Source organism: Eschscholzia californica, unplaced genomic scaffold, assembly GCF_041429995.1.
Source record: "Eschscholzia californica isolate CP2 unplaced genomic scaffold, dmEscCali1.0.p SCAF_3, whole genome shotgun sequence".
Lineage (NCBI taxonomy): Eukaryota > Viridiplantae > Streptophyta > Magnoliopsida > Ranunculales > Papaveraceae > Eschscholzia > Eschscholzia californica.
Genome location: NW_028238420.1, coordinates 24,425,332 through 24,443,793, shown reverse-complemented (window position 1 = coordinate 24,443,793; position 18,462 = coordinate 24,425,332).

Below are 18,462 nucleotides of genomic sequence, written 5' to 3'. Positions count from 1 at the left end.
TGTAGCGAGAAGTCATAGTCTTTCATTAACTCTAACCATCGGCGTTGGCGCATGTTCAACTCCTTTTGCGAGAATAGATACTTGAGGCTCTTATGGTCGGTAAAGAGATCAAACTTTTCTCCGTACAAACAATGTCTCCAAATCTTCAAAGCAAACACTATAGCTGCCAACTCTAAGTCATGAGTTGGATAATTCCGCTCATGCGGTCTCAACTGCCTCGAAGCATAGGCAACCACCTTATCACTCTGCATAAGAACACAACCCAAACCCTGAATTGAAGCATCAGTGTAAATCACTAACCGAACACCACCCTCAGGAATGGTCAAAACTGGTGCAGTAGTCAATCTCGTCTTTAGTTCTTGAAATGCCAAGTCACACTCTGTAGACCATCGAAATGGAACTTCCTTCTTAGTTAGGTTCGTCAAAGGACCTGCAATACTCGAGAACCCCTTGATAAACCGCCTGTAATATCCAGCCAATCCAAGAAAACTACGAACCTCCGTCGCAGATGTGGGTTGCTTCCAATTAAGCACTGCCTCGACCTTAGAAGGGTCGACTGATACTCCGATGCTAGAAATAACATGACCCAAGAACTTTACTTCTTCTTGCCAAAATTCACACTTCTCGAACTTAGCATACAACTGATGTTCCATCAGTCTCTCTAGTACTTGTCGCAAGTGATCCTCATGATCTTCCTTAGTTCTAGAGTAGATAAGGATATCATCAATAAATACGATGACAAACTTATCTAAGAAATCTCGAAATACCCGATTCATCAAATCCATGAAAACTGCTGGAGCATTAGTCAAACCAAAAGGCATAACCAAAAACTCATAAGAACCATAACGTGTCACAAATGCAGTCTTAGGAATGTCTTCTTCTCTAACCCGTAACTGATGATACCCTGATCTCAAGTCAATCTTCGAAAACCACTTAGATCCTCTCAGTTGATCGAATAAGTCATCAATCCTTGGTAAAGGGTACTTATTCCTCACAGTAACCTTATTCAACTCCCTATAATCAATACACAATCTCATCGACCCGTCTTTCTTTTTAACAAAAAGAACAGGCGCACCCCACGGGGAGCTACTCTGGCGTATGAAACCCAAGTCAAGTAACTGTTGAATCTGGTCCTTGAGCTCACGTAGTTCAACTGGAGCCATTCGGTAATGAGTTTTAGCTATCGGTGCAGTACTCGGTTCCAACTCTATGCAGAAGTCAACCTCTCTACGTGGTGGCAACCCTGGTATATCGCTGAACACCCCATGGTACTCACATACCACATCAATCATCTCTAGCGTCTTACCCATCACCGGATGCTCTATCAGTTCCACGTTACCCAAGTGCATCTCCCTCATCTGTCTCGTAAGTCCAGACACAACCAACACCTCTTCACTCGGAAGAGAAAATGTGACCGTCTTGGCAAAACAGTCCACAAGTGCATGATATGAAGCAAGCCAATCCATGCCTAGGATGACATCATAGTAAACTAACTGAAGTACAAAGAGGTCTGAAGTAAACTCTCGTTCACCTAACTTAATAATGCACCCCCGACAAATGCGGTCTATCACTATAGACCCACCCCAAGGTGACGATACAACAAAAGGGCTCACACAACGATCTAACACAATAGGCAAAGTGCGTACAAAAGAAGTAGAAATAAATGTACCCATGGCACCAGGATCAAATAATACTCTTCCCAGATTACTATGAATAAGAAATGTACCTTCAACCACCTCAGCAGGTGCTCTAACATCCTTAGGAACTACGACATTCAGCTGCAGCTGCTGACCCCGTCCCTGCAACCTCCCTTGTTGATTATGATCATGTTGTCGCCCTTGATTACCAATTCGAGTCTCATTCTTCTTAGAACAATCAACTGCTCTATGACCCTGCCCATGACAAGTGTAACAAATTCCCTGGAAAGCTCTCTGTCTTCCCCAGTTGCCATTCAGTGGTTTTGGTTGTCCACCAGTTGCTACCACTGCTCTATCATCCCGATCTGTACGAGGCCTCTTGCCATCACGCTGTCCATGATAGCGGTCACTTCGATTCTTACCACCGTTCTTGTTGTTATTACCACTCCATTTCTGGTTATGTCCCATCTCTCCCTTGACACTTCTCTGCTTCCTCATCTCTTGAATGTAGTCATCTTGTGCCTTAGCACATGTCACCACTTTCTGATAAGTGTCAGAACTAGGTTGCCCAATGATTTGTCTCGCAATGTTAGGTAACAACCCATTCACAAACCTTTCAATCTTATATTGTTCAGTAGGGATCAAGTGAGTTGCAAACAATGACAGTCGATGAAACTCCTGCTCATACTCTAAGACTGTCTGATTCTCTCCCTGCTTCAAATTTTGAAATTCTCTTGATACTTTCTGTTGTGTTGAATATGGAAAGTAATTTGCCTTGAATACATCCTTAAACTGTGTCCATGTCATACCAATAGGATCTACTAACCGAGCATCTGTATCCCACCAAGAAGCGGCATTTCCTTCCAATTGAAACACTGCCATTATCTGCTTATACACATCTGAGCACTCGAGATTCTGCAAAATCTTATCCATCTCTGGTACCATGCATGTGCTCCTAAAGGTCCCGCGGTTCCATCAAATACAGGTGGCCCCATCTTCGTGAAATGGTGATAATGTTGCACCCAAGTCATCTCAGTCGGTGCTCTCTGATTCACCACCGGTACCACAAGACCTCCTGTTTCCCGTGTTGGAACCTGAACCCGATCTCGCTTCTGCATTTTAGCCTCCGCTGCAATGTTGATCAAATCTTGCAATGCAGTTGCGTCAATGGTCACCGTTGCCCCTCCATTCAGATTTTGAACTGGAGTTGCACTGCTCTCAGCCTGCGCCGTCGTACCCACAGTTCTTGTTGATCCTCTTTCCTCGGCAAGGACTCCTCGACCTATCGCCCTGCCTACACCTCGGCCTGTCCCCCTGCCTACACCTCGGCCTGTCCCCCTGCCTACACCTCGGCCTGTACCTCGGCCTCGGATGCGAGCACTACGACGTCCCCTACCAATAACTCCATCTCCGTCCATGAATCTAATCAAGAGAAGAATAAGGAGATAAACTAAATTAATGTCACGCACAAAAACCAAGGAAAGATTAAAGTGCCACTACTGCTTCTAACTGTCTAATAGCCCTAGACACAATCCCTAAGATTTATGAACCTAGAGCTCTGATACCACTTTGTAACACCCTAAATCCAGATTTCCACGTCGGCCGCCATGAAAACCTAAACTTAAAGCATTTCTTCGCAGAACAGTAAACATATACGATATACGCATCAAGGAGACAAATAGTATCGAACATGAAGCTCAAAAAATAACAATAAATCAACTACTGAAACTTTACCAAGTTTCTCAAAACTCATAGGATGTCTCTAAATCATCGACACAAATGTCGGACAAGATAAAACATAAATAACACCAAGTCTTTAGGAGATACAACTCCAAATAACTACCTAAAGAAAGACCGAAAACCACTAAAGAAACTCCTCCAAGGCTAACTATGACTCAAGCAGGTGGCACTTCCCGATTTCCTTGTCCTGAAAAATAAAAGGTTGGGTCAGACCCCAACAAGTAGATTTCGAAACCTCTAATGCCTCAATAGACAGTTTCAAGAGCTACCAAAACAAATAGACAACCACATATCATGTAAAGATGTCCAAGCATAGTATCCGAGTTGTGACCATTAGAAATAAAGTGTACCACATATGTAACAAACAACAAAAGCGACATGACGAGTTGGTGTCCACCTTATGTAAGAGTGTGGTCCACAAGGTCATCCATTGTGATAGCGCCGACCCCATACGCTCCATACCTATATCACATCCGGTAGAGAGGGTCGAACCAACCACATAACTCTTACAACCCTTCACCAACTCCATCACGTCACACATACATAATATCACACCATTTGTAATAACAACCAAAAGCAATGTGACAAGTTGGTATCTACGTTGTATGAGAGTGTGGTCCACGAGGTCATCCATTGTGTTAGCGCCGACCCCATACGCTCCATACCAATATCACTTCCGGTAGAGAGGGTCGAACCAACCACAAAACTCTCACAACTCTCCACCAACTCCATCACATCACACATATATAATATCATCACACCACAACATACATAAATCAAAATCATATTCGATAGCATATTACGACATACGAGTTCCATATTTATAATTTTGCAAGTAATGAATCAATGATGATAATAGCCTAAAATTCTCATATCATGTTGAGTTCTAGGGCATGTTCATGTATCTATATAAAGAGTATTGTCCAATAGTGAGAGACATATAATTATAAGAGCTATATACTAAAATCATGGCAAATAAAGAGGTTTAGCCCTAAATATCCTTGTAATACATGAATCTAGCATGGAAATGTAAATGAAGGTTGTATGGTTCATCAAGTATGTCATTTTATCAAATATCTTAAAATCTAACACATAGATGATATTCAAAGTGACCAAAAATGAGTTTGTACAAATATAGATCTACTAATTCTAGCATATATATTTATGTCAAGAACCCTAATCTATGTTCAAGTAATACTAAAATCTAGAGTTTGTGGTGTTATCTAATTTGTCTAGGTTTTCTATAAAAATGGCTATTCAAGCCCTAGAGGAGTAGAAATCTACCCTAGATCCAAAGCAAGCCAATGAAGAAAACTCCCACACACAAAGAACAATATTGGATAAAAAAAATCACAACTCGTGCGAAAAATTTGGTACTTAGTTTGATGCAATATTGGATACCAGCATTCACGCCGGTCATCACTGCAAAATTCCGAGCTTGAACCAACGGACCACTGCTCAGTGTCTTTTTTATTAAAAAAAAATCAAATCAAACATATCATTAAACCCAGGCATACATAAGAGAATTGAAACTTGAAAGATGTAAGATAAAGATACCTGAGCTTGCTTGAGGGAAGCCATGGATTGGAGGTTAAGGGAAGTAGGAGGAGGAGGAGGGGGGAATGCAGAGGAGGAGGCATCGTTGGTGAGAGTATCCATGAACCCATCTATGGCTGCGCCTTCGAGGGAGCTGGTGGCTGTCACGATGACTGCCTCCACGGGTAAGGATTGCTTTGACAGCCATACACGAAAATTGCTCTCCTACTCTTTGAACTTGGTTTGAAGCTGAGTTATGGGGTTCGAATTCAGAACAACACTAGCTTTCGACATCTCCATGACCGACCGACCAACCTTCCCCTATGCCCTAGCTCACAAGATAGAAACACAAAAGAACAGTAATTACCATCTTATAAGTAATGAAATTATGTGAGGATCAGCTTAAGTGCAATTAGAGACTTTATATTTAAGAACTAATATCATAAACAAATAGAGCCACAGATGGGTCTTAGAAATTGAGAACCAAAATTTTGGAAAACAATAACCCGATACTCTAAACACCCTCCTTAGATTTGACTACATCCATTCACATAAGAAAAAGATACAATTCTCACAAACCTCAATCAAAACCATTACCAATTTGCTTCATTTAGCAAGTTCAAAAAAATCATAACCTACAAGAACCCAACATAAAGAAAACCCTAATAAGATAATAAACTACAACCCTTTCATCTAAAACTCAAAAAAACTTTAATATATATCCCAAATCACTTTAACAACCACAAAATAAGAAACCACACAACACGCACTTCGTAAAAGAGAAATTCAATAGTATAAACTAGTATTCCTAAATTGTAATGTGACATTGATAAAATGGATAAACCCTAGTCTTTTAATAAAAGATCTCAATCCAAACCTTCCTAATAAACTTAATCTTTGATGCATAAATTTATGAACTATTGAAAATGTCAGGAAAAAGCGGTTGAAACACTTGACATTAAAACCCTAGATCTTGTCGGCACGATAACATGAATTGATCTCAAACAAGTCTGAAAATATAACCATTCTCAAACAGTGTGCACCTTAGATTTAAACTAGAGAGGGGGTACAGTTACCTGAATTGCTCTGTGGAAATACCACCAAGCTTAGAGCATCAAACACCTAATAGAGAACCTATATTTCCATGATCAATGAGAAACCAGGAGGAAATCACACCAACAACGAGACTAAACATTAACAGAAAGAAAACTTCTATTGAAATACAATGAGAATGGGAACTATGCATCCTCTCAGTTTCATAGCTTTGAAAGCATTTTCAGCATTAACTAAGACCTTTCATGGTTTTGAAAATTGTGGTATTTGATAAAATTGACAAACCCTAAGTCTTTTAATAAAACCTTAACAGTCATTCACCAGCTCTAAAACCTCAAGAACGAGAGAAAAAGAGATAGTAGAGAGAGGGAGATGTTATTGTAAACAAGAGAATCACAAGAACAAATCATAGGATTTTCCTTGAAGATTAATGAAAACAAATATATAAAAAATTGAGTACTTACATAGAACTGTTTTGGGCAATCGAGATGGAGAAGGAGGGCTGGAGATGGAGAAGAAGAGGGAGAGATGAAGCGATTGAGATGGAGAAGAAGAGGGAGAGATGGAGCGATTGAGATGGAGAAATTGAAGAAGAGAACGAGCGAGGGAGAGACGGCGTTGCAGCAATATGTGAAGAGAGATCGTGAAGGATTGTTTTGGGAATATTTTGTAATTTTGCAAATGGGAATTGATTAGGGCAAATTTGGAGAAACCGCGGGTTTTGTGAAATTTCCGCGGGCAATTGTTTTCCCACCATCGACGGAATTAATTTTCTCGAGCCGTCGGTATTAAGAAATAACGACGGTTTTTTAAACCGTCGCTAAGAGACAGACCAATTTTTTTGTTTTCTCGTGTGATTCCGTCGTTAACAGTCCTTTTCCCAGACGGATTATGGGTGAACAATTACGAAAAAGACTATCACCGACGGTTTAATTAAAAACCGTCAGTAACAGTGAGAAATGCCGACGGTTTTGCAAAAATCGCCGTTATTATGCCGTCGCTAAAAACCTATTTTTTTGTAGTGAATGGAATCACGAATTCCGATTCCAGCATCCTTGTTAACAAAGTTAAAAACAAGTATCGTAAAATTTCTTCATCAGGTATTTTATACCGGATGTACGGCTCGGTAAAGCTCAAGGAAATCACATACTTGACTAAAAGAAGTAAAGATCCAAGAGGGAGCAGAAGCAGTAATGCTAAGGATGCTGAAACGGATCAAAGTCTTCTTTTAGACACTGATCTAGCTTAGAACTTAATAGTGATTATTTTGTTCTTCTAGAAACGTCTGATGTTTTAAACCTGTGGTAAAATTAACTAAAGGTTAACATTGATAATGGCTAAAATCAAGAGATTCAAACTCATTAAACTTCAGCATTGTCAATTAGGTCTTAAGGACTAAATTGACAAAGTCACCCTTTTCAAAAGGCATAGAGACTAGTAATCTATTAGGACTCATACAGTGTTATGCAGACCTATAAGTTTACTTGCAGAAGCTAACGAGAGCTATCCCAATATGTACGCTGATAACTTCATGAAGTATGGAAACGTACAAATCATAAAGTATAAGTCAGAATGTTTGAAAGGTTCAAACAAAGTACAAACCGAAGTAAAGAATCACTTTGACAAGAGAGTTTAAGCCGCCCGATTAGATTAGAGTGGTGAAAACTTGAGTCAAACATTTGATAACCATCAAAGGAGTTGAGAAGCCGATTCCCAACTCGCTCCATGGAACACATCTATGGGATGGTGGATTCAGTGGGAGTAATCGAACATTGCTATGCATGATTCGATCAAAGATGGGTTTAAGCCAGTCTTCCGAATATTTTGGGATATAGTCTAGACACGATTGTTTTCACACTTAACCTATTCCGTCTAAAGCTAAAACTTGTAAAAACGTTACAAAACTAGCTAATATCTGACGCAATTTCTTTTAGAAGAAATTTGGGCTTCTTCCACAACCAATCAAGAGAACAAAGTGTTTGTTGCTCATGATAGTATTCTTCTAGTAATTAGCACACCTAGTAGTCTGGGAGAAAAGTACTAATTATTACAAGAATAAGTGGGAGAAAAGTACAAGTCGATTTAATTCGATCATGAGAAAAATCATGGAGGGTCATGAAGAACAATCATGAAACTTGTACAAGACGATTAAATTCGACCAAGAGCAACAAACTGCGGCTCCTCGGAAAAGGTAAGGTTAAAGATATGATCTTGTAAACCCACCGCACAAAAGCGAATGTCATTCGCAGGAGAACTCTCAAAGCGAGTGAAAGTGTCTCTAAAGGAATATCTCAAAGTAGTTGAGAAAATTCCAAATTGTTGTTCAAAAGCCCTGAAAGGTCAAAATAAAATCTTAAAGACACAGAAAATAAAGTTTATTTCTGAAGAGATAAAAGACCTGCGCAGAAACGGAAACTGACTCTAGATTTTGGCTAGAAGCCAAAATCATCGTGGAATCCATATCTCGTCAAGACATGAAGCTTGATAATTTAAGTCAACAGAAGACCTAAATTGGTTTTCCAAAGTAGAAAACTGAGAAGGATGGAAACATTCATGTTTCCCGAAACTAGACAAGAAGAATAAGATTCTTCCAATCAGGTTATGTCCATACGCATGCTTCAGAAATCTATCGACGGATTAAAAGCACGCAAGAGTTAGAATCTTCGATTCAAAAGGCAATCAAAGAAGTTTGATTCCTGAAGAATGAAGATAATCTTGAATCACGAGTTTCAAGAAGGTAAGTGGGAGAAACAAACCCCTCCGGGTCCGTATGCCGAGTACATACAAAAGATTGAGTACGACATAAGATGTTGTGTAACAGTGAACACACTGACTCAATAAAAGAACCACACACAAGGATGAAATGCCATTTTGGGCATCTGAAGATCTATAAGCATAGATCAAAAGGATGATAGGATTGGAGAGACTCATTACGCTGAGATGCTTGAGATCCGAAACAGAAAATCTAAGACTCGGAAAGTCTAAAAGAATTTCGACCCAAAACTCATGACTAAGAGCGTTGCTAAATCGGAGTTTGAAAAGACACCGATGTAGCAAACAAGCATGAGAGAGATTTATGTTCGAATACATAAAGTCAATCATATTGGATATGATTAGCATTTAAATATCCAAATTCGGGTTTGAAAACCGAAAAACTATTTAGAAACATCCTAGAAGGCTAAAGGATGAAGTAGTACAAAACAAAAAAATGAACATGTCATCGTAGCAAACTTCCAGACATGGAAGGAAAGTAGGCTAAAAGTGTTTTAAGCCGGGAACTGTTGCAAATACTACATAAAGAATTAAAAGCCTTAATTATAGTAATAGTTACTAGAAATTATCAAGGTTGAAGATAACGGTCTTCAAATTAATTGATAATTAGCAAAGTTTAAACGGATTACATCCATAGTCAAACTAAACTGTCACCTAAGACAAAGTATGAGAGTCATACACGAGTCTAAGGCGTGAGGTATAATTTTAAACCTCGACAAGTAAAACTGAGTGGGTAAAAAGAGTTTTACGGAAGAGGCTCAGATTTACAACTCTCGTTATCAGAAATAATAGAGTTATTTCACAAGTCGTCTAAATCTGGTTTAGTGTTTAAACGACAGTCCATTGATGATAAAACATTCCGAATAGGATTGTCAGACACGTGATCTGGTGAATGAAACTCTATTAAGTGAACTTGGAATATTTATTATCAAATCCCTGGTCCAGGACATTGCATGGACAACAATGACTCACGAAGACTAGCACGGGAGTCGATGGGATAGCGCAGTTTCATGGGCTATAGGAATAGTATATTATATTCGACTACGTGGGTGTGTAAAAGGTTTATACACTGGATAACCCTCAAATGAGAAGTACATCACTCGTGATGAACGTCAATACTTCTCATAAAGACAATTGGAGAGATTCTTCAAAACATGAGTGCTCCACTCATCTTATGTAAGGAATGTCCGACTTGGGTTCCGTCAAACGCCGCGCCGTAAAAGCAGGTTATAAAGACGGATACTGGGAAGGACATGATAGACATGAAGTTAAGTGGGAGCGCAAGAATGGATTGTGTCAACCTAATCACATTAGGTACAAAGTGTCTCAAGGCCACTTGATGAGTAGCAACTGATAATGTGTGGCCACGCTCAAACGGATTAGGAGTTAATCGTTTGTATTTTAAAGTTGTACTTGGATATCAAAAAAGTCTGAATGATGTGACGTATGATGGGATAATAAATTGACACGGGAATCGAGGCATTGCAATTGTTCTAAGTCCAAGTGGGAGTCTGAAGGAGTTGAAGGAGATGTCCTTCGACCAAGATGGCAATGCGAGCAATATGTCGGCTAGGACAATTGATGAAGAAGATCATCAAGTCCGATTGATTTAGGGGTCGTAGCGTTTAGCTAGAAACCAACTACGATCGTCGAATTACGAAGTAATTCGCGGCTAACTTCGATCGGATCCTACATCGGGTTACACATAAGAATGGGTATTTAATCGGATGATATGACTAGTGGGAGTGTGATATAACATTGGAAATGTCCCATAAACATATCTCACAGGCCTAAATAGAATTTGGGCAAAAGATAGCAAAAAGGCCCGAAATTAGGGTTTTGGGCCTAGGCCGATTCTGGCACTTTTAGGGCTCGGATTAGGCTGATTTTTGGAGGGACGTTTACATATGTTATGAAAATTAAATATGCCAATTTTTGCTGGGTTTGGACGTCATCTCCTTAGGTAATTGAGAAAATATCAACTAGTTGCTATTTTCGACTATTTCCCTAAATCTTATTCTAAAGGGTGTTTTAGGAAACCTAAAAGGAGGTGGATTCTTATTAGGGTTCTATATAAACACTCTTAGGGCAGAGAATAAGGTGTGGAATTTATCTCTAAGCTTTCTTACTCTACCACATCAAGTAGAGAGGAGAAAGTGAGCTAATTCCCAAGCTATCTTCTAGTCAAGCAAGAAGGTCTTCTTATTACAAACCACCATTGGAGTGCTAGCGAGCTTTCAAGGAGGGAGATTAAATACAATATTCGGTGTCCCAAGTAGAGGAGCCACGTTTGAAGCTCTTGGTCTTCTTTAATCAATTCAACTAGTTCGAGGGAAAAGCGATTAAGGTAATCTACTATCTCCATTAGTTTAATTACTAGTTTTGCATGATGATCTTGGGGATACTAGTGTTAGACATTAGATGTCGTTATCCGCTATAAACACTAGTATAAGGGTTTAATTCCCTACACAACGACCCTACGAATACAAGAATAAAAGGTGATCCAACAGAGTTGAAATCGGGTCAGGGCTGGATCCCAACGAACAAAACTCGACCGTCAAGAAAAAAGGCTTAGAGGAGCCAACTGGGGTCATGGGAAACATCAACACTATCTTAGGAGGACCAACTCTCGGCGGAGCTACCAAGGGAAAACAACGCAGATACGCCAACGAGGCAAAAAACCCACTAGTTCCTTTCATCAAACCCAATGTGGAGACGTGATGTGACACGAAAATGTCACATTTGGAGAGCCTAACTTAGACTAATTAGTCCTTTTCGAGTGTTATCAATAATATTTTATGTGTTTTTTCTTGTTAGGTATCATTTTTGGAGTTAAACATGTAATTTGGAATAAAGAGAACGAATTATCACTATCATTTCATGTGCCGAAAACGAGAGAAAAAGATTACAAACAAATCAAATGACAAGTGGAGTCAATGACGAGTCCGACGGTAAAAAACGGAAGTTGAATCGGAGTTCGGACGGAGAAATTATGGAAGCTGCAAGCTAAAGTCACCTTTTGAAATTAGTTTTGTAGACACCAAGTATGAAGGCACCTCATGATTTCTAAATCAAAACCAAGTTCAAGCCCAAAGCCCACAAAAGAAAAGAAGAAGAACAAGACAAGGAAGAATCTTGAAGGCACCCTCTTTATGGTTCAAAGTCAAGTCTGAGTCAAGGTCAAAGTCCAAGTCTTGACCTAGGGTTTTAGTAGTAAAGGGTTACTATTCATCATCTTCTTCATTGAACAACCAAGCAACCAAGAAAGGAGAGAGAGAAAGGGTGCTAGGGTTGGTGTTCTTCATCAACTTCTAGGGTTTTGAGAGTTTGAAGGATAAAGAGCAAAGAGGAGGAGCTGCAACAGCAGCTGGCCGAAACGGGAAGGATGCACGGGAGATGCTGCTGCAGCTTTCATGGACACACAGCAGCACGCGCGGGACAGTAAGGGAGCAGCCGCGATTTTGCTCGGAACGGACAGATCATGCACGGGAAGCTTGCTAAGGTCATGACTGCAGCTCGGAACGGCCTTGGGGACGCGACTTCCAGCAGTTCAAGGCCGGACAACACCTCATGTAGCCGGAAACTCCAATTTTTGGCCGGATTTGGAGCATCCTTTGGCCGGACTTTTATGAGTTCTCCGGCAACCTTCTTGATCCAAAACTTTAGGGTTTTTGTTCCCCTCATCCTTAGCTAGCTGCTTACCATGTGGTTTGATTTGATTTTGGTTGAAGATTGCTAGAGAGAGAAAACTAGGGTTTAGCTTTAATGGAGGTTGAGTTCTAAATGGAGAAGATGATGATGGTCGCTATGGGGAATCCAGAATTTGCTAAGGGGAGATCGACTGCACCTTAAAGACTCATATTTTCCGATGATCTTAGCCTCGAACCACATCGAAAAAGGGGGATTCTCTCATCATTTTCTTTTCATTTCTTATTCAATCACCATGTTTAGCTAACTTTAGTGTGTCGATTATATGAGATGAAATGTGATGAATTTGTGATTATGTTTAATAAGATTTGATTGATGTTCATTTATTTCGATTATCGTTTCGATCGTATTTTCATATGTCTTGTCAAGCACTTCGCATAGTTAATAGACGAAACGAAGTATTCGATATCGATCGTAGTCTAAGTCATAATTTCATGTGTCTTGGCATGCACTTCACATACTAAGGCGACTAGACAACACTTTCGTTTACTCGGGATAAAACGATTTACACGTTTGTTTGACTAAGTATGATCTCCGGATATACGTAGTACTTAGAGACATCTACTTTAAGAGTCGAACATCGATTATACTTTGAAACATTAGATCGGACTACACATAGTCGTAGGTTTATCATTATGGATTCCCGGACTTCGACACCTCTCTCACTTATTTATCTCCCGACTCTTGTTCCCCGACTTTTGTTCCTCCAAACTCTTCTCCCGAATCTCTCTCGCCCGTTTACTTTGATTATTTAGTTTAGCTTTAGTTGCTTTCTTCTCTTATTACTTATTCATATTAAATACCCATCATTTATCTTTGTGCCTTTTCGTTTTAGTCTAAGTTAGCTTTTAACACTTAGACTGGTGCACTAGATCATTCGATATCCGAGTTACCCTCCTATCCTTGGATCGACTCCGGTTTTACCGGTTACTACTCGATACCTCCGCTTGGGTGTGCAACCTTTTCTGGTGCATCAAGTTTTTGGCGTCGCTGTCGGGGATAGGTTTAGTAGTTAGGATAACGTTTGTTGTTTTGTTCATTAGTCACGTGTTATTTGCTTTCTTAGACGTTTTTTCTTTATTTGTTTTGTAGTTTCTTATCTTTTTACTTTTTTTAGGTACCGTGTCGAGAAAAGAGTCAAAAGTGACATAAAGGCGAAAGAAAAGGAAGGAATCGAGAAGCTTAAGAGGAAAGGCGAACGAAACCAGAGGAGCGCTCGATAGTATCGCATTATATATCTTCCTTTTTACTTGTGTGTGATTGTTTAGTTCTTTAAGTGTTAGTTCCCATTTTGTGATTGTGTGTTACTATCTTGAACATTGTGAGATCATGGCCAGGTTGTTATTTGATGAGAATGACCTTATGTTAATTCTTTCCAACACTAGTCGACCATCTACAAGTCATCAGGACTATTCGAACTTATATAGGAATGTTCCGACTAGTGATAGGAATAGGCGAGTTGAGCCTGACCGACCAAAGATGACCATGGGTGAATATCGACGGATGTATGGAGTTGGTCAGACTCGTGCTGAATATGGTCATAGGGATTATGAGCATGAGGGTAATCAACCACGTAAGAGTCTTCGAGACTATCGACAAGAATTTAGGATGACCACACCTTCATGTATGGATTTGTCATTTGATGATAACCCTAGTTCCATTAGTATTGATCGGCCACGTCGAAGTCTTCGTGACTATGGACAAGCATATATGAACGGTTCACTTAGGGATGACAATTCCCGACTCGATGATTTCACTTAAAGAGTCGAGTCTAGGTATCTACATGAAGGTAGTGAAGAAAGGACCATGGAGACCATTAGCCCGGTTTGTGCTATTTGTGGGAGCTTAGACCATTTGACCGAGTATTGTCCCATGATCCGTGTTCCGCGAGAGTCTTCGTCTAGTTAGACTCATGTGCCTTATTACGAGGAGATGTCTGAAGATACTCTCTAAGCATTTTTAGAGTATCAAACTAGAGTCAATCGAGATATAAAAGAGATCACGGAATGGATTCTCAATATTGTTGATAGAATTGAGTCGGAGCCTATCATCGACGAGGAAGGGGTTTGCGCACCCCAAACTCAAGAGGAGACTATGAATGATGGTGAGGGTAATACACCTGACTCTAATCTTAAGTTAAATGTCGAAGAAGCTCCTGATAGACCCTGTGAGATTGAATTGACTGATGACCCATGTTGCTCACTCCCTCGACCATTGTCACTTCACCATGATCAGACTACATTAGACTTTGATGTTCAGGATGGTAGCTCTACGAGCAAACTTGGGAATCACAAAATGTTGAACTTTCCAATCTTTAGCACATGTGATTATTTGGACGGGTTATGTAGAATGGAAGGTGTTATGCCTAACTTTGAGGCTCCCGATGCCTTTAAGGACGTCGATGACATAGTAGTTAGAGAGATAGCGGATAGCTTGTTGGGTTATTTACCTAAGGAAATTATGGACCTTGACTTGGTCCCCGAGCCTATTACCTTATCCTTAGAATCTAGTTCAACTTTCCATATGATCTCAGAATCGGTTGTTGACCCCTTTCGGGACACTTCGGACGTTTTCCCTAGCATGTCTAAGGACGTAGTGGATGTTTTATCCACTAAGCTTAAGTTTGACTTTTTACCTTCGACTGACTTCCTGACCCTTCATTTGTATGTCGATCCTTTTGACAACTGTTTAGTCGTCGCCCCTAGCATTTATACACACTTAGTGGACCGTGCATCCACTAAGTTTGGGGATGGCCTCTTTTCGCTTTTCGTCTCACGTGCACTTATTTGTATATAGCTTTCTTTGGGTTGGCCTCCAAATCTTTTGGCTTTTACTATATGATCGTTAGCCGATTAAGATGAGTCCTTGATGTTTGTGGGTATGATCTCTGGAAACCCTCCGCAAGACATAACTCGTGCTCTTATGTGAAAACAAGAGAATCAAAGGCTAATTGCATAGCTCAATGCAATCGGGTGATCCCGCGTGAGTGGTCATTTTATATGGTTGTGTCTTATATGTGCTTCACTCTCATGATATTTGTTGATATTTTAGTTAGGAGAATTTCTTATATGTTTTACTTCTAAGGCGTGGTTTGTTCCAAGTGTGGGGATGGCGTGAGCTTGGCATCAACTTGGAACCTCTTTATACATGAGTCTTAGTAGTATCATCTTTTATCTCCTTCGGTTATGGTAATAACTCTCCACTCTTCTCTTTAAATTGATGTGCCTCTTTATCTTTTGGTGAGTGTATGCTTAGAACATTGAGGACAATGTTAATTTTAAGTTTGGGGATGCAGGGATTTGACCATAACCAATGCATGACCATGGGTTTCAAAGACAAAAGGGTTCAAATTAGCCAAAATTTGAAATTTTTTGAACATTTTGAGTAGATTTGCATGTGATTGTAGTGATAGTTTTAAGCATGTTGATGCATATGTGTCGAGTTGATGAGTTTGGTGATTGCTAGTGGCCTTTGCATGAAAGTCGAGTCTTTTAGTGTTTGTGTTATACTATGGGAGTAACATCTTAGTGAAGAAGAAACATCTCTAAGAGACCTAGAGTAGTCATTAGTGCAGACTTTCTTAGCCACTAGGAGTGACATTAGGATAGCGAATTAACCTTTCCCTTGTAGTCCATGAAACCCGATAAGAGTGTCAACTAGCGGGAGGCGGATACTCCATCACCATCCATCATCTTATATCCCGAGAATGAAGACATGAGAAGAAAGAATGAAGAATGTCAAAAGCAAGTATGAAATGAAAAGTTGATTGCAAGAATAGAGTTATGTGTGTTGTATTTTGTTTTGGTTGATTGTATTTGTATTATGAAAAGAAAAGAGAAAAAGAAAAAAAAGTGACATGAAAAAAAAAGAAAAAAAAAAACAAGAATGGAATAATAGTGGTTTATGTGTATGTTTGAGCATGTGTTAGCTCTTTTGTGTGAGTGATGTGATTGTATATATGTGTGTTTGTGTGTATGTTCATGAATAAGTATTCGAAGCAAACGAATGTGGAAGTGCTTAAGAGGTTCTATCATGAAGAAGTCGACATTCTCGGGAATCCTCCATCGTCATCCCTCTCTAGTATCCGCTAAACTTTAGAAGGCATTTTTAGAGGGTAAAATGGGTGAGAAGGGTGAGTGAGCTTCTCCACTCTATTTAGTGGCTAACTCCTTTTCGAAGATCATTTGTTCCAAAATGTTGTCCTCACCCCTTTTTATGTGTTAAGTCCATGTTAGTGATCACACTCACACATGCGAGCGAACCACTCTTGAGTGATTTCATTTTTGGAGTGTATGTCCGTGAGGCCGAAGTCGAGGCGAAATGTACTAACTTAGGAATCAAAATTTTGTGACTTCGGAACATAGATGTGGCTCATTATGGTATGACACTTGCATTTTAGGGTAAGATCATTAGTGAAGAGGTCTTTAGCTTTTACTTGAACTTATTTACTTGATTCATTATGTGTTGACATGCTTAAACCCTTTACTATATGAACCATGCGTATATATGATTTATATTTTGGACCCTTGTGTCTCATGAGACTCGATGTTTGTGGGTATCATCTATGGAAAGCCTCACAAGACAACACTCGTCCTCTAGGGGTAACCTAGAGGTTTAAAGGCTTGTTGCATAAGCTAAATGCAACCGGGATACCTCCGAAAGTGAGTTAGGCTTTTATTTTGTTTTATTTGCTCAAGGACTAGCAAAGCTTAAGTTTGGCGATCTTGATGTGACACGAAAATGCCACATTTGGAGAGCCTAACTTAGACTAATTAGTCCTTTTCGAGTGTTATCAATAATATGTAATGTGTTTTTTCTTGTTAGGTATCATTTTTGGAGTTAAACATGTAATTTAGAATAAAGAGAATGAATTATCACTATCATTTCATGTGCCAAAAACGAGAGAAAAAGATTTCAAGCAAATTAAATGACAAGTGGAGTCAATGACGAGTCCGACGGTAAAAAACGGAAGTTCAATCGGAGTTCGGACGGAGAAATTATGGAAGATGCAAGCCAAAGTCACCTCTTGAAATTAGATTTGTAGACACCATGTATGAAGGCACCTCATGATTTCTAAATCAAAACCAAGTTCAAGCCCAAAGCCCACAAAAGAAAAGAAGAAAAACAAGACAAGGAAGAATCTTGAAGGCACCCTCTTTATGGTTCAAAGTCAATTTTGAGTCAAGGTCAAAGTCAAAGTCTTCACCTAGGGTTTTAGTAGTAAAGGGTTACTATTCATCATCTTCTTCATTGAACAACCAAGCAACCAAGAAAGGAGAGAGAGAAAGGGTGCTAGGGTTGGTGTTCTTCATTAACTTCCAGGGTTTTGAGAATTTGAAGGAGAGAGCGCAAAGAGAAGGAGAAGTGCGGACCAAAGCAAGGCCGGCCAAGCTTAGCCGGCAGCAGCTCGGGAGAGCTGTAACAGCAGTTGGCCGGCACGGGAAGGATGCACGGGAGCTGCTGCTGCAGCTATCATGGACGCACAGCAGCACGCGCGGGACAGCAAGGGAGCAGCCGCGATTTTGCTCGGAACAGACAGATCATGCACTGGAAGCTGGCTAAGGTCGCGACTGCAGCTCGGAACGGCCTTGGGGATGCGACTTCCAACAGCTCAAGGCCGGACAGCACCTCATGTAGCCGGAAACTCCATTTTTTTGCCGGATTTTTATGAGTTCTTCGGCAACCTTCTTGATCTGAAAGTTTAGGGCTTTTGTTCCCCTCATCCTTGGCTAGCTTCCCATGTGGTTTGATTTGATTTTGGTTGAAGATTGCGAGAGAGAGAAAACTAGGGTTTAGCTTTAATGGAGGTTGAGTTCTAAATGGAGAAGATGATGATGGTCGCTATGGGGAACCCCGAATTTGCTAAGGGGAGATCGGCTGCATCTTAAAGACTCATATTTTTCGACGATCTTAGCCTCGAACCACATCGAAAAAGGGAGATTCTCTCATCATTTTCTTTCCATTTCTTATTCAATCACCATGTTTAGCTAACTTTAGTGTGTCGATTATATGAGAT